Consider the following 24,467-nt stretch of genomic DNA (forward strand, 5'->3'; position numbering starts at 1 on the left):
TTAGATCACAATCATTGAAATATTATATTTTATGTTCCACATTAAATCATTTCTTGTTTATTTATTTTCAATTTAACCAGAGTATATTTATTAGTAATAATTCTCTATCTCTGTCGCTCTATCTCTGCAAACCTCACTCCTCCTTCTGTCTAACTCTCCAACTGACTAACTGACAAAACTCTGCCTCTCCTGTCCTCTCATTGGCTTATGCACATGAGGTTCCACTGTGATTGACAGGAGCGACTTGGGCATCAATTACAATCTTCTATTACACCGTGTTTTGAGAAGTAGTGGTCATCACTGCTTCATGTGCAACACTATACAAGCTACAATAGCTCCCAGGAAAAACATAGCATTTTTCACTTTCTCAAGCTGTTGTGGAGATTTTTCCATTCAAAACTGTGGCAGCTGTTCCATTCTGTTGGGTTCCTAATCCATATTTAAAATGTGTTCACCTCAGAATTTCAGACTAATGACTTGTAGCCATGAGAGCCAGCAGCTTGCTTTAAATTTAAAAAAAAAACCTGAGGTGATTGAATTGTATCCTCACTACTATTTTATGAACTTTTCTGTTCTCCCCCAGAATTACAGCATGTACACACAAACATATTGATTGACTGATTGATTGATTGATTGATTGATCGATCGATCGATCGATCGATCGAGTGAGTGAGTGAGTGAGTGAGTGAGTGAGTGAGTGAGTGAGTGAGTGAGTGAGTGAGTGAGTGAGTGATTTGATTTGATTTGATTTGATTTGATTTGATTTATATACTGCCCATCTAGAATGTGTCTACTCTGGGGGGTTTAAAAAGGTAAAGGTTCCCTTGACATTTTCAGTCCAGTGCTCATCCCATTTTCAAGCCGTAGAGCCAGCACTTCTCCAAAGACAGTTTCTGTTGTCACGTGGCCAGCGTGACTAGGGAATGCTGTTTTACCTTCCCACTGAGGTGGTACCCTATTTATCTATTTGCATTTGCATGCTTTCGAACTGGTAGGTTGGCAAGGAGCTGGGACAAAGCGACGAGAGCTCACTCCGTTGCTTGGATTCGATCTTACGACTGCTGGTCTTCTGACCCTGCAGCACAGGCTTCTGCGGTTTAGCCCACAGCACCACCCCATAAAAATAAACTAAGGTAAAATCCAAGTTAATCACAAAGTCCACGATGAGAAAAGGAAGAGAAGAAGAAGAAGAAGAAGAAGAAGAAGAAGAAGAAGAAGAAAGAAAGAAAGAAAGAAAGAAAGAAAGAAAGAAAGAAAGAAAGAAAGAAAGAAAGAAAGAAAGAAAGAAAGAAAGAAAAAAGAAAAGGGGAAATGGGTAATGGCAGTAGGGAAAGCCTGCCTGTATAGCCATGTATTCAGGTTAGTCTTGAAGGCCCTCAGCGAGGGATCCAGGCAGATCTCTACAGGTAGGTGGCTCCATAGGTGAGGGGCCACTGCCAAGGAGGCCCAGTTTTTAGTTTTTTCCCACCGGACCTCTCTTGGCATTAGGCCCCTCAGCTTCCCAGCCTGACTGGAACGGGTGATGCGGGTAGAACTGGGTGGAAGAAGGTGCTCTGCCAAGTATCAAGGGCCTAAACCGTTAAGGGCTTTATATGTAAAGGTTAACACCTTGAAATCAATGCAGAAGCAAATAGGTAGCCAGTGTAAGGTGGCCAGGGTGAAGTAAATATGATGAAATCTTTTCAACCCTGTTAATAGCCTGGCCGCCGTGTTCTGGACCATCTGGAGCTTTTGCATCAGTCTCAAAGGAAGCCCCATGTAGAGAGTGTTACAGTAGTCTATTCTTGAGACTACGAGCACACACAGCCTTTGTATTTTTGTCCACTATGCTGCTATGCCTCCTCCCTCTGCTTTCCCTCATCTCCCTTGCATTCCTTGATTGCAGTTCTGCAGTTAGCTATTCACAGGCCTATCTGCTCTACAGCTAAACGAAACAGCTAGAAGAACATCCAAACATTAAATTCACCGTCATAATCTTACAGGAGGAAGTTTTACATGTAAAATGTATATGAATGCCCCAACAAGATCTTGAATTTTTAAGTGCTGGATAAACCCAGCCAGGCTGAGGTTCTTTTACAGACAGAGCAACTCTGTGGAAGAGAGCCAAATCAGGAGAGATTTTATGGAGTATTTTCCCGCTTCCTTCTTGCAGCCTTTCCAGAATTCCAGTCAGGCAGCCACCTGGTTGGCTTTTCCACCATCTGGGAAGTTTTGTTCTAATTGAGCTTCAATTCAACACAGCCAGCCATTGCAAGTGGGAGCCCCCACCCATTAACTATTGTCTGCTGTCTTCGCAAGGGATGATCAGCCTAAAATTGAGATATGAATGAATGCCTTTGCCTTTCTCATACCCCCTTGCTTGCTTCTGTTGCTTTGTTGGGGCCATTGCTGCCCTTGTGGACCTGGGTAGGCTGGCTGCCTTGCTCTTCTGGCAGTTCACCTTGGCTAGTGGGTTCCCACAGCTGTACTTGTTCTCCACCATGTGTTTGGTTGAGCATTGTCTGGTTTTTGCTTTCTCCAACTCTGGCCTGCACTTTGAATTGGCCTATTTGCATTTAAAGGGAACAGCCACTAGTTGTTGAGAATCACATTTTTCATTCATATTCTATGGCAGCAATGCTTCTAAAATTAATTTTAAAATAGGCTGTTAGAGCATATTTTAAATCTCCTTCTGAATAATATTTTTGTGAAATGTTCACCTCTGCTTTTTAAATAATGTTTTCAACATGCTTTAAAATATCGTTCAAATCTGCTTTGGAAGTCCTGGTGGCATACATGTGGTAAACAAATAGGTAAATGTAAAGGTTCCCTTTGACATTTAGTCCAGTCGTGTCCGACTCTAGGGTGCTCAACCCCGTTTCCAAGCCATAGAGCCAGCATTTGTCCAAATATAGTTTCCATGGTCACGTGGCTAGCGTGACTAGACACGGAACACTGTTACCTTCCCACCGAGGTGTTACCTATTTATCCACTCACATTTGCATGCTTTCGAACTGCTAGGTTGGCAGGAGCTGGGACAAGCAACGGGAGCTCACTCCATCACGTGGATTTGATCTTATGACTGCTGGTCTTCCAATCTTGCAGCACAGAGGTTTCTGCAGTTTAACGCACAGTGCCACCATGTCCCTGATAAACAAATACTTTAAATAAATAGATACATAATAATAAAACTCTTCAAAGCAGGTGAGGTGTGTGGTGTTTCACCTCTGGTCCAAACCCTTTCCCTGGAATTTCACTCTCTCCTCCTCCATCATCTACAATACGGGACCTACGGAGGCCTCTATTAGACAGCTAGCAGTCTAGTCTCTTACGAGGAGTAGCAGCAACTCCAAGTACTGGATTATATGAGTGTTGGGGGTGGGGGGAGAGTGTGTCAGTACTGGCAAGTGTGTGTAATCCTACCTATAAAGGGGGTTACTTACCTAAGCAATGGACAGCCCTGGCCTCAGTGATATTAGGATTGCGACCATCATGTAGAGATTATACACTTGTCAATCGCCTTTACTAAAAAAAGAATTAAGAAAATAGCCCAGTTGCTCAGTAGATTGTGAAATGATATTTTGTCCACTACAGTTGCTCTTCTCTGTGTGAGGCGAGGGCCTTGGCTCGGTGCTTTCAACATTACGTGGCATACTAGCAAGCCCATTTTCTTTTCATTTGTGTTCTGCAGTTTAAACTGAAATAGCAGACATCCCCTAATAACACAGCATGCAAGTCTAAGGGTTTTTAGGTCAAAATGTGACCATCTATCAAAGAACAACAGTAAAAGACTAATGAGTTGAATAAAACCAGATAGTTAAAAATGATGTGAGGTGCAATCTTAATTTTTTATTATTAAATTCACAGGACATTAAATATTAAGACTTCATAAACTTTGTTTTGTGCAATGATAAATTAATAATGTCGACACAGGCATGTTCTTTTCTAACAAGGATGCTGGGAAACATGGTACCTAAGGGGCTGTCTTGTTTTAAAACAGTAGTTATTAGAATCTGGTCCCTAATCGTCCATCATAAAAAGCAGATAATGTTATGTCTTACTGCTTTTGAGTAGAAGTACCTTACAGGATACCAAATACATCATTACTCAACAGATATAGCAGGAAATATGTTGAATAGCTTCAGAACAGATGTTGCCAATTTAGCATATAGTGATAAACCCACTGAAAGATTCTCAGTTGAATGTTTGCCAGCTCTAAAATTAATTGCCATTCATTTTGTGAGTGGTTTCCATAATCTTTGATGTTCACGTCCAAGCATAACAGGCTTATAATATATGTTCTTCTGATCTACAAATTATTAGTACTTGACAGCAAGTATTAGACATTCTAACACAAAATAAGGGTTTCCTCTACTGTACAAGACCTGGACTCTAGTCATCATCTGCTTTTACTCTATCTTTCTTTGCACAAAGCTCCCAAACAAATTAAAGGTTTCTCCCATGCAGAATAAAGTAGTCTGAGCCCCAGAAATCTTGCTGTCAGAAATGGAACCGCAAATGAAAGCCATCCCTCTCACCCACACACAAAAATCAAGGGATCATCAAATTCTCCCCTCCAGCTTATATGCCGAGTCCCACTTTGACACTAATACTAACAAACCCCAGGCAAGTAGCTAGTGTGTGTGTCAGGACTGGCAAATGTGTGCAATCCTACCATCCTGTAAAGAATTTGTAAAAGTGTGCAAGGAGGATTCCTGTACATATCTATGTGTTTTTACTATAAATAAAAATTCCACACTCAGGAAAAACACAATCTTTTCCTGACTGGCTTCCTCTTGTGCAACACTGGAGTCTGGAAATAAATGACATAAGTGACCATGAATTATGAGTTATAAATTTAATTTCTGTATAATGTTTGATAAAGGGTCTCAAAATAGAGTATGTGAGTAGCATTGCCTTGACAAGCAGGATGTCTAAAAAGATTACATATGTGATCATAAGAACTTCACCGTGGTTAGACCAAAAGCCTATCCAGACTAGCAACCTGTTTTTGACAATGGCCAAGAAGACTTTTATGTACTAGCATGATCAAAATATGCTAAAACAAGGAGACTCAAATTTCTGGTGGCCTCTAGAACAATGATTTTTCACCAAATATCAATTCACAGGATGGGACGGGGAGAGGAAGCCATCTGGGAAAGAAGCTGCTGCAGAAGATACCCAGAAACAGGCCACTTGGGATTTTCAAGGTCACAACCAATACCCTGGAATTTCCCCAAGGAGAAAACAAACAATCAAAGAAACTGGAAGTAACAAACAAAAAGAGTTGCAAATCTGCTATATTTTAAGTCTGGAGAAATTACCAAATTAATTGTCAGGGGCTACTGTTTTTACACAATGCATTACAGTGGTCCAGTTGAGATGCTATCAAACTGTGTATAAAAGTGGCCAGATCCTTGGCTTTGGAGAAAGGGGAGCCCTCAGCATATACCTGTGATCTGCAAACTGTAGAAGTTGGATCCAGGGGGGTCTTTCCATGACTGAAAGGATATAAGAAGATTCCTTCCATGAGCAGAAATGTGCCTTTGGATTCAACTCAGTATTCTTAATCAGCTTCTCTGGCTGTATTCATTCTATTTTAATTTCTCTCTTTATTTAGAGGGAAGCATGTGATCGATATAAATAAAATAGTAATAAATAACACTGAAAGTGAAGCAAGAAGCAAGGCAAATTAAAGCAATAAGTTTTTAAAAATCAAGAGAGCAGATAAAACCATTATTAACACTAGCTAATGCTATAGAGCAGTGGTCCCCAACCTTGGGCCTCCAGATGTTCTTGGACTTCAACTCCCAGAAACCCTGGCCAGCAGAGGTGGTGGTGAAGGCTTCTGGGAGATGTAGACTAAGAACATCTGGAGGCCCAAGGTTGGAGATCACTGCTATAGAGTGTCTGGATGAATAAAACTATTTCTGCCTGGTTCCAGATTGATATCATAATTAATCATAATTGTCATGGGCTATCAAGTCAATTCTGACTCCTGGTGATCCTTTGCATGGTTTTCCAGGTAGAGAATACTCAGAAGTGGTTCACCATCACCTTGTTCTGTGGAGTACCCTGGGACTATGCAGCTTGCTCAAGGCTACACAGGCTGGCTCTTTTCCCAAGAGGCAGAGTGAGGAATTGAATTCCCAGCCTCTGGCTCTGCAGCCAGAAACCTAGACCACTGATTTATCCAGCCAACAATATCATAGTTAGCATCAGACATGACCTACCTGCAGGGACATATGATGCAGAAGGTGTCTCATGACCAAAAAGTCCCTTTCTTTGACCAATTTTAAATGCTGGTGAGATCTGAAAAAATCCTGCGCTATACAAATATGTACTGTATCTTTTTTGTACCAGGCCACAATCTTAGAAATTATGGTTTCAGAAGGGTTCCAAGAAAATACCATTTCAAATCCCTACTGCTCCTCAAAGAACTAGTTTCCCATGTTCTTGGAGGAAATGCTGATTGACCTAAGACTACAAGACAGATAATGCAAAACATCGAGTGAAACAATAATTCTGTGTAATTAGAAGTGCTGCTCACAGAAATACGAATAGGAACTCACCATAACACCTGAATGCTTACTTGGAGGACTTGAACACCGTAATGTTTGAATATACAGAAAAAGATGGGAGGGACAGACATTACAATTCTCCCTCTAATCAGCTAAGGAGGACCAAACTGACTCACCTTGGGTGGCCAGTCTTAAGGCATGGGCAATTCTTTAGTTTGTGTGTGTGTTTTATCAGCAAAGGTGTTGCCATCTGGATTTTATTCCTCAGGCAGTGGAAGGTCTTGGGCTGCCCCTGCCTAAAATAAGCAACTCGACTTCTGGATATTCAAGATTGCCATTCCATATTCTGTTCTCTCCCGTGCCATAGGCTGGCTCCTTCAGAGGATTCCGGATTAGGTCAGTATAAAGGGGGCATAAAAGCATTTCTGCCCCCAACCCTGAACTTTGTCAAGTGCAAATCAGACACCATTTAGGACCAAGCACTGAATTCAAAACATTCAACAACTCCCATTTTTAAAAGCTTTTCTGCTTGGAAAATGAGATAAAGTCGCTGGAAAGGCCACATGCTGTTAACTTGGCATTTTATGGGGAGTGGGAAGTTTTAAAATTGTCACTTTTACTCCTTCATCCCTCTCACCCTGTCACCCCTCACTCCCACACAGCTGCCTCTCTTCATTCCCCAAAGCCACAGGGAGCCTTTATTATCTGTGTCCCCCATTAACTTCCACTCTCTCCTGTTTAACATAATGGGCACAGGAATTGTTTGTTTTACATCTCAGTGATGAGGTTCCAGCTGTGCTCCTTTGAGTGCCGTTGCGCAGCTGTGAGATCATCAAAATGGACCTAAGTGGTCAAGAGCAGTGTTGCTTTGAGCAACTTACATTAACTATTCTCCTTATACAATATAGTCACTGTTGCATAAGTTGAGCTTATGGTGGCTGCTGATACTTTAAAGAAGAATGGTCCATATATCTGATAACATTCTGAACACTACTAAAGAGACATCTAGCAAAGCTCAGGTCCAAAATCCAGTTATGCACACTTGAAACCACTGAGATTTAAATGTATGAAACTGTGCGCTGGATTGTTGCTGTGGAGTTTTACCACTGAGATTTCTGTGTTATCTTGAGCATTATAACATTTCTCTCCACAAAGGTGCTTCAGGAATTAATCCTACAGTGGAATATGTTTGAGAAACACAGTAATCCACATGAGTTTTCAGTTCCCTTGTAACATTTTCCACCTATCTCTCTCTGCATGAATAATTCAGAATCCCTTCCAATGGAATAAAACATTTTGTTGTCCTGTGCCCTTGATTGTACAGGAACAGTCATTCATTAATGATCCAGTCAGCAGATTGTTATCCACATTGTATTCTATGTATAAGTGTGTGTGTTTTGCTATAGGTTAGAAAGTTGGCACATTATTTCATTTTCCTACAGATCTTTCTGTATCCTACAGTTTCCCCATGTATATCCTACTTTACACACAGAGAAGGTCAGATCTATTGTTGTTAATTAATGAGCCACCAATGATAACATTGGTATTTTCAGCCAAAGGTCTAATCCTTTTGAAATGTTGCACCTAATCAAAATATGCCTGTTCTTAATACCATCTGTAGATGTTTTGTGATATTAGTTCATTAAAACTGTACCAGTGTTGTCAGGGGGTGATCACAAATGTGCATTTTCAGTGAAGCCAAAACTGTGCATAAGTAGGAAAATCCCACAGAAAAGATATTGCAAGAATCATATGTGAGTCAAACATGTCATGTTCTAGTTCTTTTCTTTAAATCCTCTTCCTGTGCCTTTGTCCTCTTTTCTCCCACAGACTCAAAAAAGGACATTTTGTTTATATGCTATCAAGCCCACAAATTGTGATGAGGTGAGACATCTTTTAAGACAAACCGATCATAATTGTCTTTTTGCAAACTAGTACATAAACCTCAGCACAATTATCCTTCTATTTCACACTTCTTCATATTGTGTAATACAGTTCTTTACCCATGCAAAAATGCATACATAGAGGAAAATTACATACAAATTGTATACACAGGGGAAATTAAATCCATAAGGCATACAGAAGGTGGGGGAATGCATATGTTGGGGATACTGATAATAAATTTCCAGTAAAATTTTTCTAGCAAAAAAAGCAGTGCAAAAATGTATATAATAACATCATTGTGCTAGACCCCTATTCTGTCTGTGCAGAATAGGGGACTGTGGGTGTTTTAGCCCCCAAAGTCACATTTCCAAGCTACTGGTTTCCTCACACATAAAAACAGTACCTTCATAGCCCTGCTAACCAAGAAAACCTCTGTCTTGATTAGATTCATTGACTTCATGATGTTGAACCACATCCAGTCTGTTACCATTTGTACACCCTGATTTGGAACCAACCATACTGGAACAAGATGGAAAGGGAAAGGAAGCATGTTGGGTGTCATTTGATTATTAGTTACACTGATCTCCAAAACTCTGAATAACAGTCCCTAATAACATCTTCATATACAGTAGATGCTAAACAGCATGAGGCTCAAGTTAGAACCCTGAAAGATCCTATAAAGCAGTGCCCAAAAAGTAAAATGGGGGACGGGGCATCATCATAATCTGAAATCAGTTTTTCTAGAGAAACAGAAGCCACATGGTGCATACCTTGTTGTTTTACGCTTTCTGTCTGAAAAAGCTTAAATCATACATTCTTCAGCAATACAGAGTCCCAACACCTCAGTTTCGGGTGGTAGAACTGTTTATAATCAATTATTCATTTTATGTGGTGTTTTCTTTTGCTGTGATATCTAAGATATTCATTTAGTTTTATTCAAAAAAATTATAGTTTTAATAGATAAATAAGATATTTGTGTTCAATTTGTTTTGTTTTGATAGCAGTATGATCCAAAGGTAAAGGTATTCAGTGGGTTATTATATTTTGTTTCCTTATTGAACCTTTGCGTATTCATTTTTTATAACCTCTTATTTTCAGATCTCATTTTATTCAAATGGCCTTAGACTATATACAATAACAAATACATATACAAAATTAAACAGCGTCCACACATGTTTTGACTTAGAGCAATCCATCCCACCCCCTTTTAAAAACTATCCCACTCCTTTTTGGCACAGTACTGGGGGGGGGGGGTTGGTAGGATTCAGACTGCTTCAAACTATCCTTTTCTGTAGCCCATGATGATGGTTAGTTTGCACCAACTTAGATCTGAGTGTGGTTTTATCTGGGGTAACAACTCTGTGATGCATTTGGTGGCTTGTGTCATTGAAAGGGGTGATGGAGAATCCCCTCCTTCCTCTATTTTCATCTACTCTACCATTTCATTATTTTTAAAAATATATTTTCCTATTGATGCAGAGCTATTGTAGATAAACTAGATGCATTGGCAGTATTGTGTCTACCATGCTAGTAGATGCATTGCTTTTTTGCTATGCCGCATACTTTATTTAGCCAAAGACAAGAAAAGTTGCTGTGTCCTGCTGAATGATGGCTGTGAAAAAAGGTAGGGAAAAGGGCCGGAAAGGAAGTGCCATTAATCAAAAGGGGAACAAATTGGAGCAATAAAAAAACCTGTCTGGATCCTTTTTGCAAACTAGGTAACATCTAGATGGCTGAAGTGAGAGATAAGGATAAGAAGGGAAAAGAAGTTATGCATAAGACAAGGAAAGAAAGGGAGGGGGAGGGAGGGAGGGAGGTCCAGCCAGATAGCAAATGCCCCAGGATGTTGGCGCCTGAGTCCTGTATATGTATCTAGTGATCTCTCTAGTTTGGCAAACACAAAACATAGTAATTTTTGGCCATCCTCTATCCCACTTTCTGCCCCCCCCCACTGCTCCTCCAAGCCCATTACAAGGAGCCAACTTTTCTTGCCCCTTGAAATTCCCCATGCTTACCAGCCACCACAGATGCACTAATCCTTAAAGAGACATGCCGCCTATTTTATGGAACAGGAAAGAAGCAGAACTAATAGTAAGTGCTTGGAACAAATTTTTATGCCATCCTCTACTTGCTCTAGGGACCATGTGATCAATGGGCATGGCTGCACTGGTTTAGAAATTCACCTTTAAAGGGGGAAGAAGGGGTGGAGCAACCGGCAGTGAGAACAGGGGAATTCTCAGGGCTCTGAGAACCCCTGGGTTTTACTCCGAGTCAGCGGACCCCCCAAGAAAGGGGGGGCTAGGCTTCGCAGGAGAGTGGGGCTGGCAGCAGAGGAGCTGAAGATGCCGGAGAAATCAGACAGCAATCTGTTTTTTTCAGAGAAGGTTCTTTTCCTCAATTGCAACTGGCTTGTGTAGTCACCATGATGAATTGGTGTGTAACTGTCCGGAGACGGGAGAGGAAGATTTATTATTTGACTGCATGAACAGATGTCGAACGGCTATTTTTATGGCAAGTAACAAGACAAGATGTTTTGTTTCTCTTTGGAAAGTTTGATTGCTGAGACGACCTCTTAAGCGGCAGGAAATCTTGGCAAACTTTGGAGGGTTTTCTTTCTACCCCATAACTGGTTAGAATTGAGAACTGAGAAAGTGAAACTTGTCTCTTCCACCCTAACCCCCCTCCTAAGGTTTGGCTTTTTATAAATTAGAAGTTTGAGAATCCTGAATGACTATGAACAGCTTATCTCTATGGAACCCATAAAGGATGGTTATAAATTAAATACTGTAGTCATTTTTATGACCAGAGTGTTCTCCGTCAGACTCTGAATCAGTTCTGGACAAGGAGCAAGGGGGAAAGCTGAACAATGTCGTCTGTCTGACTCTCATGGTTTTCGATGAAAATTTAAGGGTGACTCATCACTGGGTTTCTGAAATGGAGGCCTTTATGATAAGTTGTCTCCAGGCATTTGAGTCTAATCTCGTCAACCATCAAAACTCAAGTTTTAGAACTGGAGACAGATATCAAAGCAATATTTCGTGGCTTGGACACTAAGATAGAGAAAGGAAACAAACAGACTGTATTCACTGAACCACCTGAACAACTACCATTGTCAGAGACGGACGGAGAGACCATCGTTCCTGAGGAGGAGACGGGAGATGAAATGATTGACTACTTTGAACTAATTGAACAACGACCGCCAGAGAGCTAGAGGGAGACTTCTTTTTTTAAAAAAAGCAGAATGAAATACTTAAAAATGAGGAAAGGAGGGGTGGAGACAAGGTTGGAAATCACATGGATTTTGTCCTGATGGAAAATGATGTTAAAGAGAAGACATGGGTGAATTTAGAGACAGAAAATTATGATCAGAGGTCGAATAGATCTGTTTTGCTCAGAGTGGCCTTTTAGGCCAGATGGGTGGGGTATAAATAAATAAATAAATAAATAAATAAATAAATAAATAAATAAATAAATAAATAAATAAATAAATAAATAAATAAATAAATAAATAAATCAAGATATAGATTATATTGAGAAGAAATTAATAAATCGCATAGAAAATTCCTTAAAGAAATTTCATAGATGACATTTTAAAACTGGCAAAAGAGGAGTGAGAAATCAATTTTGGAAGTACAATACTGGAGTCGAGAGGCAAAAATGAAAGGGGGGAAGTAACCTGCGGATTAAATGATAAAATTTTTTGGTTTTTGAGATATATATAGTCACACAGAAAGCAATATAAGTAATTACACTATGAGCAATTTTGGCTAGATGGGAAACTAAAGGTTAGATAAACATATGCAGCTATAAATTTTATAAAGGTTAGTGAATAATAATAATAATAGATGCTTTGGTGTTTATTATATATGTGTAGAGCTTAAATATGAGTGATTTACTACATTGATTATATAGGCAATATTAGATGTACAATGTTCTTCTTACCTGTAAAAGTGGGGATCCCTCAGAAATGTAATAAGCGGACCTAGAGCTTCTGTATGGGAAGGTGTGTGTGGTTAAGCTACTTTATGATGAAATTAGAATTGTTGATGATAAGTATTGGATAGAAAGGTATGCAGGTGAAAGAAACTATAGAGATTTTATATCCCTGGTTCATATGTGGAGCAAAGAAATATAACAAAAATGGGAAAGGTTACTTGCTGAATATCTTAAATGGTTGATAAGTACAGGTAATGTCTAAACTAGATCACATATTCTGACCACAGTTGTTTAGAAGGTACTGATGACAAGCCAGAAACATGAAGATACTAAGTAATTCATGAACTATAATTGGTCTATGCAACTAAGAGTGACTTGAATATAAGATCAATGCAGGTTTAAGTTTATATATTGACAATTTATGTATGTTAATCATTGGGGTTTATGTAGTCAGAATTATATGTCAAATGGATTTGGCCTAAAGATGTTAAGTAGGGGAATATGGTACATGCAGTCAGTATTGTATGTTAGATAGATGTATGGAAAATATTCTCCCCGATTATGTGTTTTGTGTTTGTTTTGTATGTCTGTTTGTGTTATTAATTAATAAAAAGAAAGAAAAAAAGAAATTCACCTTAAAACATAGCTTTAGTACTAAGTGATGATTCTATGAGAGGGTTACTGTGTCACAAGGTACTGGATCTGAAGTCTCAAAGATTGTCTATGGTTCTCCAGGTGTCCACACAGGAAGACCTATAGAAAAAAACAAGGAGGAGGAAAAGAGGAAGAGATAATTTAATGCCTGTTGCCCATCCCCTCCCCATTCCTGGCTAGTGACAGGGCTCACTCACTCATCATGAAGATGTCTGCAATGTTTCAACCTAATAAGAAAGAAGTCAAGTTGCCATGACTCAGCTTCCAGGTAACCTCACCTGGATGATTGAGAATTTTCACAGGTATGTTTCACAGGTATGTAAGTGTGTTGCACACTTATATTTATATATATGTTCTGGGACATGGGACAGACAGCACATGAGACAGAAGTTACTAATTATCACCCCTTTGCAGTGACATAGTTTCAGATTTTTAAAAAAATGGACATTGAACAATGCAACTGTTACATTCTTAATCCTAGCCTGGAGTGGCAATGTGATCCTACTTTATAAAGGTCAGTTCACTATTTCAAGAACAGTCCTTTACTTGAAAGTGCCCTCTAGAAACTAGGAGCTTTAAAGTTGCCAATCTTCAATTAGCTTTTGGACAGAAGTCTGAGCAGGTACAGGTTATTGAGTGAAAAATCATCTTCACTATTGCAAGATCTATCATGTTACTATGAGAATTGCAGTATAGTAATCATCTCAAAATTTGCAGCTCAGTGTGTATAAATTAGCCTGCAACAATTTTATCAAACTGGTGTCCTCTTGTTTGGAAATGTTTATTTCCTCCAGAAATGTCCATCTGACCCTAGTCTAATTGAACATTTCCAACAAATAACATTATTGAACAGACTAGTAATAGGTATCTACCAGGATGTACGTAAATGCTTCATTTTCTACATAGTTGGGTGATTTTATTTTTATTATTTATGCACAGGGCAACTTCTTTTCTTCTCTTGAAAAAGGACTGGAGAAGATGTAACTGGTAGCTCTGGGCAGCTTTGAAGCATCACAAGTGGCAATTGCTTTGTCCCTGGAAGATTTACTAGCCATGATCTTTTACTTGCTCATTTTATTAGCCTTCTTTTACATATCTATGGGGGCAAGGAGGGGGACTCTATTGCTGGTGCAGCTTGGAGTCTATTTCCTGTGCGGCATTCACAGAACAAAAATGTGAAGCCCAGGGGCCTCCGTAGCTCCTGAAAGCCTGGGGCAATCCAGTGTTGTTGTGCTTTTCCAGACACTTGAGGCCTTCTCTCCTTGCTTCCTTTTCTCTCCCCATCCCCCCAGTATGCAAAAAGGTTGACACAAGGGTAACAAATTCTGCCATGAGAATAGAGGGCTTGACATTGGCTGTAGTTTATAGCTTCTCAGATAAATCTGTATCCCCGCTTCCCCCACCCTCCACGATCCCCCCAAAAGAAATCAGAGCCATTTGCCCCAGCTTGATAGGATCTGACAAGTTTACTCCAACGTTCTTGTGAAGCCAAGCCCTGTTGCATGGACAAATTAGATGAGTTAAAGGCACAAAACATTTAAATGTTACCACTTTGGCTTCTCCTCAAGTGGTGCTGAGCACAGATGCTTGAAGGGGCCCTCATGTCCCACTAAGAATGAGAGTATTGTGCAGCTAACCTTACAAAGGGCAGAATAGCCCCGCTCCGTTGCCAGACACAGGATCATCCTATCTTTATGTGTTGATTTATTAGGGCAGGGATGAATGAAAACGTAATTAATATTACTGGAGCATTAGAGTCTATTTAATTTAAATGCCACTGAATATTTCACTTTCAGCTGGGAGTGACAATGTGTTCAGGACTGTTGGTGAAAGCTTTGGCCATCTGTTACCCTGACTAAGACAGGGAGACACAGAGAAGAACCTGCTTTGTGGCTTTTCGAATGGTCCAGGACCATCATTTAACTTGAGGGCAGCCAAGAAGCATTCCTGTGCATGGGACCCTCAGTGTTTAGGGGGAAAGCAAAAAATGGTTTCGGGAGCAAACAATACCAAGACAGTAGAAGGGGGATCTCAGGAAGCAGACAGGCTCTTCCAGTGGGTCTTCATTTTTGTTTTGTTGTTTAGAAAGGAGCACTCAAACTTATCCTCCTTGTGTGTGTGTGTGTTGTTCAGATGAACATAATTTAGGCAAGCCTTGTTCTGCTGCACTGAATGCTGGAATCTAAGGTTCATCCAGGTATTCAAATATTGAATGCTAAGTTGCACATACTGCATCAGAGCTGTGCAGCTGTGTTTCCAAAGGGGAGGAAAGGGTGACATAAAAGCTGGAATTCTTGATTTCAAACATTGCTGTGCGGAGTCACTTAGCCGATTATCTATTTGTTTTACCAAATAGTCTGTGCCACAAATAAGAACAAAATGCAAGGTTAAAGTTCATCATTTCAGAATGCCAAGTTTCTGCTTGCACATGGGTCAAAGCAAAGCCCCTGACTTACTGGGGTTGTGAGCAGGAAGAGGGGAAACAGGAGAGACTGGTGCAAGAAAAAAGAGGGGGGAGGCTCCAGCTTTCGTGGGATGATAATTAGCACAGTGGGTTTTCTTATAATTGGGATCATTTGTTCTCCCAGTTTTTCTCCCACAAACTGATTTCATGCCAGAGAGAAGCTGTGTGACTCACACCTTGCCATGCCAATTAGCTGATAAACATCAAATGTAAACAAAGATGGTCTAATTAAGACTAGTCACCAAACCTCTCTGTGCAGCTTGTCAAAATTGCACAAACGATTTGCATCCAGGTTTGGTCTCTTGATTGCCAGAAACTGAAATGAGCGGTTTCTGTGCATGGTCTCTTTATTCCCCAAGAGATGTAGACTGCAGGTAATGAAGGAAATGGGAGGAACACAATGCATAGAGATTAAAGCAGCTCCTTATTGATCTGCAATGAATGTAGGAGCACTTCTATTCAGTGTAATTTGACTCCTGAAGTAGAGTAGGCTGGGAAGCCAGAGAGTTAAGTTTCAGTTAGACTCCCAGTAGCAAAGATATAGCTAGCATTATATTCAGAGACTGACAGAATTGAAATAATTTCCAAAATATCAACACCAGACGGAGAACCTGAAAGAATATGTAGGTCTAAGGTTGAGTTTGTGGATGCAGTGAAAAACTTCCTTGTTGCTTCAATCCATATTGCTGACATTTCTAGGCTATATCTGTGAGTGAGACAAAGTACTGTAACCAAAAAAAATGATGAACTTTGGAGTGGAGAGATCTGGTTGCAAGTGTCTGTACTGCTCACTTCAGGTCTTTTTGATTATTCTTCTTATTTATGTAAAGATCAAGTGAAATGATTCCATGTGTACTTTGAAGGAGGGTAGCAGTATTAGTCTGCTACAGCAAAAACAACAAAGACTAGCAAATCTTATTTGGCATAAACTTTTGTGGCCGTAGATCAGATCAGTTGCATCTGAGGAAGTTCCCTATAGTACAGTATACAGAAACGTAGGTTAAAAAAAGAGTTTTAAGGTGCTGTGACATTCATTCTTCCATAGATATTGATGCATAAATGTAAGTGATAAATGCATTTACCAAAACACATTCAGATACTGCCCCTCATATTTTGGAAGAAGATGTGCGTGGGCAGAGGAGGGTTACTTCCTGTAAATCCACTCATTCACCTTGGGTGAGTTTAACAAAATGGCGCTACCCAATCCACTGTTTGGAAATAATTATTTCTATTTTATCCTTATGTTCTGAGAAAAAGGAGCAATCAAACTTACTTCCATCCCATCAACTCCAACCCCAAGGAATGAAAGGTTAAACCAGCGAGATTTAGCTGGCAAGATTTATTGGTAGGCAACATGAGACATTGGGTTCCTATCTTATACCCATTTATCTGGGAGTGAATTAAATAGACATCTGTTGATTGTTGAATTTCAGGCGGGATTCCATATACGTGCCTGTAACGTAACAGGTTTATTCTTAAAAATAGTCTTCTCTGACAAGATTCTTAACGCAAACCCACAACAGAGATTCACCTTGGCTAAATGAAGAGCGACCAAAGCTAGGCTGTGTTTAAGGGACACAGACGAGGGCATGGTCAGTTCACACACATCAGAATACAACACATTGGGGGCTGAACTACATCTGGCATTTGATGCATCACTTGAAGTCCTCAGTTCTTCTTTCATTTTTAACTGGCAAGCAAGGGAGGGATCAAAATTGTTCTAATCAGCAGGAGATGATGGAGAAGTTAAGTCATCTTGTCACCTCATCCACTAATTGCAAAGGAGATTATAGCCGAGCCCAGACTCTCCTATCATTAATATAGGTTCCTCTATTTGTGAATTTTAGTCAAACAGAGGGAGTTTGTTTGAACAGAAATTGTTACTTCTTATTAGACAATTCTGAGGGTGCAGTCAAATGATGTGAATGGTGTGCATTTGATTGCACTAGAAAGTGTCATTTTAACAGGAGCAACCTCCTTTAAAGCAACTTTTCCATTTACTGAATCACTCCAGCCTGGCCCCAAGAACTAATAGCCCTACTGCTGGTCCAGCTCAGTCATGGATCAGGATCAGGCTAGAACACTAATCCCCATACATCATGTGCTTGCCAGGAAGTAGCTCACATCAGATCATGCCACGAGCAATCCGAAAGGCAAGACCCAGGTGATCACGCCCGAAGGTAAGTTCACATATGCCTGTACATCATGTCAGAGCAGAACCCCCTGGAGTCTATATTTCCAGACTCATGTTTTCCAAAATGGATAACACAAAGGCAGAGGGAGCAGGGCAAACTAAGAAAACAACCTGTGGGTTTAAAATAATAAATACTCATCAATATTCTTCAAACGCTTGAATGAAGATTAGTAGAATTTATTAATGGTTTTTATAATAGAATGACTTTTTCACCTCTCGTTTTGTTAAAGTGAGACACCTTTTCCATATCACTCAGGAACAGAGTACACAGACATGTTCATTCGAGAGTAAATTATCTATTTATTTTCTAATTGAATAACTTTACCATTAAATAAAATCTTACCTTAATGTCTGGGAACAGGGAGAGAAGTACACGTCCCAGGGCTTAAATGTTTTCTGTTCTGTTTACAATGTGTAATAAGGAAAACAAAAGAAAGAAAAATAGGGGGAGGGGGGAATTACACAGCCATTTTACTTTCAGGGGAAAGAGATGGTTCCGCTGTGCACATTATAGGAAGAGAAGAGCAGTGAATCACTCACAGGCTTTCCCTCTGACTGGTCTGAGGCCAGGTCTCCCGCTCCTGTCAGGGCATCCAATGTACCATTCCAGGAGCCATGGAGGTTGGCACAAAGCTACGCAACGCCTCAATGTGCATTGTAAGGAGAGCACAGGACTTCTGAACAGTGCCAGCCAGCACCGCCTTGCTGTTGAGGCTTTGGATTTTGCCTGACTACTCCTTGTGCCACGTCAAATTAAGATGATCCAAAGCACCGGACCACCCAGGACTCATCATCATCCATCTTGCTTTGTGTTCTGAAACCTGAGGAGTGTTCCTGGGCTGACATCACTGTGCATGGGGCTTGCCTGACATATAAAATACCACTTGAGTTTGTTTCGTTCTTTCCCAAGCTCCACTGTGAGAAGAATAAAGCCCCCCCCCCATGTACTCAAAGTGATGTAGCTTAAAGGTTTTAATCGGCAAGAGTTTAGACTTCAGCTTACTCACAAGTGTCAAAGCACATACAATATCATCGGATTCCCACTGACTGTTTATACTAAACCTAACCAAAGTATGTCTCTCTTATTATGTTTAACTAATATATGTAGCTGAGATTTACATGTGTCTTTTGGTTTGAGTGGGTTTGTTTCCTAATTGCAGTGATGCTTCATGCCTTGGTGGTGACAGTTTGTGTTTGAAAAGTGTAACTTGATTTCCTAAAGGCAAGTCATGCCCTGCAGAGTGTGTTTGCATGTGTGTGTGACCAGTAGCATAAACTGGCTCCTTCTCCTGCTAAAGACTTAAATCAATATCCTAATGCAACAGTGTAATAAAAAAAAGTAACTACCATTTGGATTAATGTCCTCATTTATTTAATATCTCAGATTAAGAAACATTGTTAATGCATATTAAAAAAAGACAGAAATCGAAATAAGAATATCAGCCAAACAGTTGGAAAAGAAGCAATACAGAGTTAGAAACATCTTTAAAACTGTTTTTTTCTTGTCTAGTCCTAACAAAGCAAGGTGCAGTCTAGATCAAGTTAAGACAAACTCAGAATTTTTAGGAGGAGAGTGAAGCATGTACTGAAATCGATCCCAACATCCAAGAAGAGCTGGCACTTCATTCCACTATTATGGGATGTGGTGACTCCACTGCTCAGCCTACAGGCTACCATTACTTAAAACTTTCTACTGAAATGATTGGGTCTTAAATATGATGACCTTTGGCTGGATTGTGTCCTTATTGTAGTAACAATGAATTGAAAACATCTGTGTGGAAGATGACATTTTATTTCAGTCCAAGATGCACCAATGGACTACAAGGTTTCTGCAGTATCAAAAAGACATCAGATGCTTCCAGAGAATCCTATGAATGTACAAGCACATTCCCAAGACAGAGAAGTCCAACCATTTTGAATCATTGGAAACATTTGGAAATTAAAGAAACTCTAAAGGGCACTACCACTACAAGAGCCAGATATCTGATATCCTCCTGGACTCTCCTCCTTTTTAAGAGATGACCTGTTAGTTCCAGAATGTTGATTTGCCTAGAAAAGGCAGAGGTGGTTGGGGGAGTGTATCTGTGTGGTCTGTGTTTTTACAGAAGAAATATAATTTGTCTCACCTTCCTATTGCCAAACCCCATTTTCTGTCACCCCACTGCTCCTCCAAGCTCAACCCACATTACAAGGAACCTTTCTTGCCCCTTGAAATCCTCCATGCTTATCAGCCACCACAGATGCACTAATCCTACCTTCCCTTCCCTTCCCTTCCCTTCCTTCCCTTCCTCTTCCTCTCCCTCCCTTCCAGGAAAACTTAAAGAGACATGCCACCTATTTTATGGAACAGAAAAGAAGCAGAACTAATAGTAAGTGCTTGGACCAAATGCAGGGAGAGATGGCTGGATGGATGGCTGGATTGCTGGCGAGATGGCTGGCTGGCTGGCTGGATTTGGTTTGGTTTGTATACCTAGTACTCTGGGCAGTTTACAGAATAAAACACAAAAAACCCAACCTGCCTCTAGTTCCAACGCAATATCGCAACACAAACAATATGGCCAACTATACGCCAACTTGAACACAGTTATCAAAAAATATAAAAATCAATATTAACGTTTGGATATACTTCTTTATCCTGGCAACCTAGTGGTTCGAAAGCATGCAAATGCAAGTAGATAAATAGGGACCACCTCAGTGGGAAGGTAACAGCTTTCCGTGTCTAAGTCGCACTGGCCATGAGACCACGGAAGATTGTCTTTGGACAAAACGCTGGCTCTATGGCTTGGAAACGGGGATGAGCACCGCCCCCTAGAGTCGGACACGACTGGACAAAAATTGTCAAGGGGAACCTTTACCTTTACCTATACTTCTTTAACACTGTTTTATAGAGTTCAGTCTTTAGTACTTTCCTAAATATCAGGAGGGAGAGAGGCTGGCACACCTCAGTTGGAAGTTTGTTTCACAGAATAGGGGCCACCATGGATAAGGCCCAGTTCCTCATTTTCAACCTCTCTCAGTGTGACCACGTTCAAGAATGTGGATTGTGGGGAGTGTGTGTGAAATAAGTAGCTGTTTTCTGCTGCATACATTCTGACAAGTATCAAGACCCTAAACCATCATGGCCATAACTAGAGATGGGGGTATTCATATACGAATATTCCCATGCAGCTGGACTTAATGAAGGGCCAGCCCCTGGGGCCGGACCATTCACTCATGTGTCCTGCGGATTACCCGTTTCGTGGCGTAATAGTCTAGCAGGGCCCCACTGTACATTGCAAATTGTGGTGGGTAACCATGAGACGTCCAAATGCCACATACAAACACACACAGATAGACACACTCCTTGACCTTGAAAGGCTGCAACTATACCCTCCTGTGCCCATCCACTCCAATTTTTAAAATATGTTTAATTTTTAAAAACCCTCTAGTGACCATTTTTTTAAAAAATTACATTTTCAGGTAGGAATGGCAAGGGTGTTGAAGAGTCACAAAAATCACAACATTGCCTCCCAGTTCTCTAAAAGGCACACAGGTACTTTTTGAGGGAATTCCTCCCTGTCCCAGCAAAGATGCTTTGGTGGCTGAGGAAAGACATTGGTGCCCTGGTGGACTGCATGCAGCCTTGGGCCACAGTCTGTCCACCCCAATGTAGATGGAAAGGTACATGAGAAATGGGTTTGGGACTATGGACTGAACCTTCAGTTTCACAGATAGTTTTGCAGAAATCCTACATAAACAGCTTTCAACCCCTTTGCCCATGACTTCTCCAGTTAATAACTACATGTAGCATAGGAAATAGTGTGGAAGAAACGAACAGCTCAATGCCTCACTGAATGTGTAACCTGCATGCCAGGACCAAATCAGGCCCCAAATGCATAGAATTTAGCTATCCAGCTAGCTATAGAAGTATAGCACATCTCAAATCCACTTAGACAGCAGACAAATTGAAATAAGACTAGGAGGAGATGTGCTGCAGTATCTGTAAAAGCCACTCACAGTTGATGCACATTGGTCTACATCAAAAGCGGTCCTGCCAACCACTTTAAAGGAATTTCAGATAAAATGAGGCCAAATATATTGCCATTAGCCCATCTGGCTGTTATAATGAGACATTGTGTAGCCATTGTCCATTGTTGTTGCATTTCCAAATGAAATCCTACATCACAGTGTACATCACAACTAGAGTTGACCCATTGAATCAGTAGGGATTTGGTGGATCAACTGCTCCGTAAGTTCCATTGTTTACACAGGCCTACTCTAGTTGCAAATTATTACACTAAGCAGCAGGATATCATCAATGTATATTTGCCTTGCACAGGCTTCTGCAGTTACCTGTAGTTTCATTGTCCCATATGCCCCTTTGTTTTGAGTTACATATTAGGATTTATTGACTATAGAACAGTGTAAAGTTTTAATCAGTTACAATGTCAGAGAAAAAGAGGGCCTAGTGAGACTTCTAAGTGGAATATAACAGGAAGGTGTCCCATGATCTCACCTGGCAAGGTCACAACATATAACATTTGAAGAAAGAAATCTTGTGAGACCCCCAAATATAGCCTAAAATGACTTTTACTCTAATAAACATATAGGCTTGAATAGCTGGTACAATTCAGAGAAATAGATACACATGAATACAGCATATACACAACTCAAGGGTTTCTCAGTTCAGAGAAGTCTCTCTGCACATGTTACCTAGCAGCAGGGATGGTGATGTGTCTTTGGGATTCTGAAGTGCTCCTTCTGTTTCTAGTGTCTGAACTTTAATAGCTCACATTGGGACATAAAAATGTGGATGGCATTCTATTTTGAATGATGTTCATACTTTCATTGGTGGCTCCACAAAGCATTTCAAATAGTGTGGCTGGGGCCTATTGCCATATAGTACATGTCCGGAAACAATGTTTCATCTGTACTGGGAGACAAAAAAATTACATGAAATTAAATTAACATTTAGAAATAAGAAACAAGATTCTGGTTCTAGAGTTCAAGGTTTTTTAAAAATGTGTTAATCATACCAGAGCCTTTTAAAAACAATGCTTCCTGAGAATAGAACTGAATATCAACAGGGGTATTAAAGATCATTACCAGGTCAACAACTTGTGCCCAAATGCAGTCTCTGGTTTGGGACCATGTATAAATATATAAATATTTGCCACGCAGTCCCACCCTTATGTCTGAGGAAATGGACTTGTCCACGAAATCTTACATTAAAATATAGCAGTCAGTCTTTAATGTGCCACAACGTTTTTGTCTTCTTTATTTTTCATTTTTATTTTTTGCTGGATATGCTAGCACAGTATATATAACATGGCTACTTCTTCTAAAGCTACTTTTAAAAAGTAATTATGTACAGTTATGGTCCCAAAGCCCACAAAAAAGAGTTAGTTGCCATTGAAGTTAACCGTGTTTAACAGCTTTTTACTTCCACATTTCTCAAAATTAACTAAAATAGTTCTTTTAAGCTACTTTTTAAAAATTCAAATGCTACACTCTATTGACAGAATAGGCTGCTTTCATAGAACTCATTGTCGCCTCTACATCTGCAATAGAGCACAAGTAAGTAGTATGAGACCAAGCATGAGTCAGCACTTGAACAAAATGTTATTCCTCCTCCATCATTTCATTAAACCACACCCCTGTAACAAACGCCAGCATCCTCCTGCTCATTAATCACTGTGGAATGGTCCATTCTGCACTCACTTCCTCTTTTTCTGCAGCATGCATAAAGGAAAACCCATTCATCCGTTGTGCATCTGGCCATTGTCTTCAATGGGGCAATTATCTAGCAGGTGTAACTACAAACTAGCAATTGCTGGGGTGAATGTGAAACAGCCATGGTGTTCTTATATCTGTATTTGCCAACAAAACTTTGTTGTGTAAAAATCATTAAAGTGTATAGTTACATACATCAAAATAGAGTGAAGTAATCCCTCATTAAGTTATAGTAATGATATGACCTAGTTGTATCACCATTATGTGTAACAAGTGTGTTGCGACCCATATAACCCGAAAATACTCGTATATGCAAAAACATCAAACTCTTGAAAATTCTGAAGTGATTCTAAGATTCTAAGATTATTTCATTTATGTACCAAAAAAAGAGCTTGAAGTAGTTTGAAGTCAGAAAATTAAAAAATCATAAAGTAGAAGTAGAAACATATAGTGTAGATGGCAGGCCAAGGTATTTCTGACTGACTCTGCCTCTCACCGTAAAATATATCTACCTGTTGAATACTAATGGTCAACACACAGAGTATCTGAGAGGTATACAACACCAACCAGGTAATGCTGTTTGGGGGGAGGGGGGACAAAGCCCTCAGGACATCTGCACTGTAAATTAAGGGCATGTGTAACAATAGCATAATTTTTGTGCAATATAGCACATTTGTCTGTGTACACTGACAGATGTGAAAATATTCATGGGAGCACTCTTGTTCCTAAGTCATTCAATGTGAAGGGGAAAAGCAACTGGAAGAAAGTATTTTGGTTTTTCAGTAAGAACTGAAAAGTCAATCCCTTTAAAAGCAAACCCTCATTCTTGGCTCCTGTCTACTGAAGAATTCACCAATTAATACCTCCAAAGGTCAGCAGGAATAATGCTTGATTTATGCGTCTCAGGCAGGATGATTCTTCTGAATTAGTTTGGTTTGGTTTCAGGACCAGAACTGGAACAGGGAATTTCTCAAGATGTGGAAATGAGTGGTTACAACATTATCAGGAAAGAAGAGGGCGCAGCAGAGGTTCTGACCTCACTCCCTCCAAACCCCTTCCGACTATTTCTATTACAAATGTAGCCTCTGTTGAAAACCACAAAGAACCTTATTGGCTAATGCTT

At 40.1% G+C, this 24,467-nt stretch overlaps 1 long non-coding RNA gene across 1 annotated transcript in view; it reads right to left on the minus strand.

Annotated features, from left to right (window-relative positions):
- Positions 1 to 1,450: 1,450 nt before the first annotated feature.
- The window catches only part of LOC140702405 (uncharacterized), a 57,767-nt gene continuing 34,750 nt past the window's right edge, over positions 1,451 to 24,467 (minus strand). The window contains exon 3 of the long non-coding RNA XR_012081557.2: positions 1,451 to 22,544. This is a non-coding gene — a long non-coding RNA (uncharacterized LOC140702405). The remainder of the gene's footprint in view (positions 22,545 to 24,467) is intronic.

The sequence above is a fragment of the Pogona vitticeps genome, chromosome 1 (genome assembly GCF_051106095.1).
Source record: "Pogona vitticeps strain Pit_001003342236 chromosome 1, PviZW2.1, whole genome shotgun sequence".
Classification (NCBI taxonomy): Eukaryota; Metazoa; Chordata; class Lepidosauria; order Squamata; family Agamidae; genus Pogona; species Pogona vitticeps.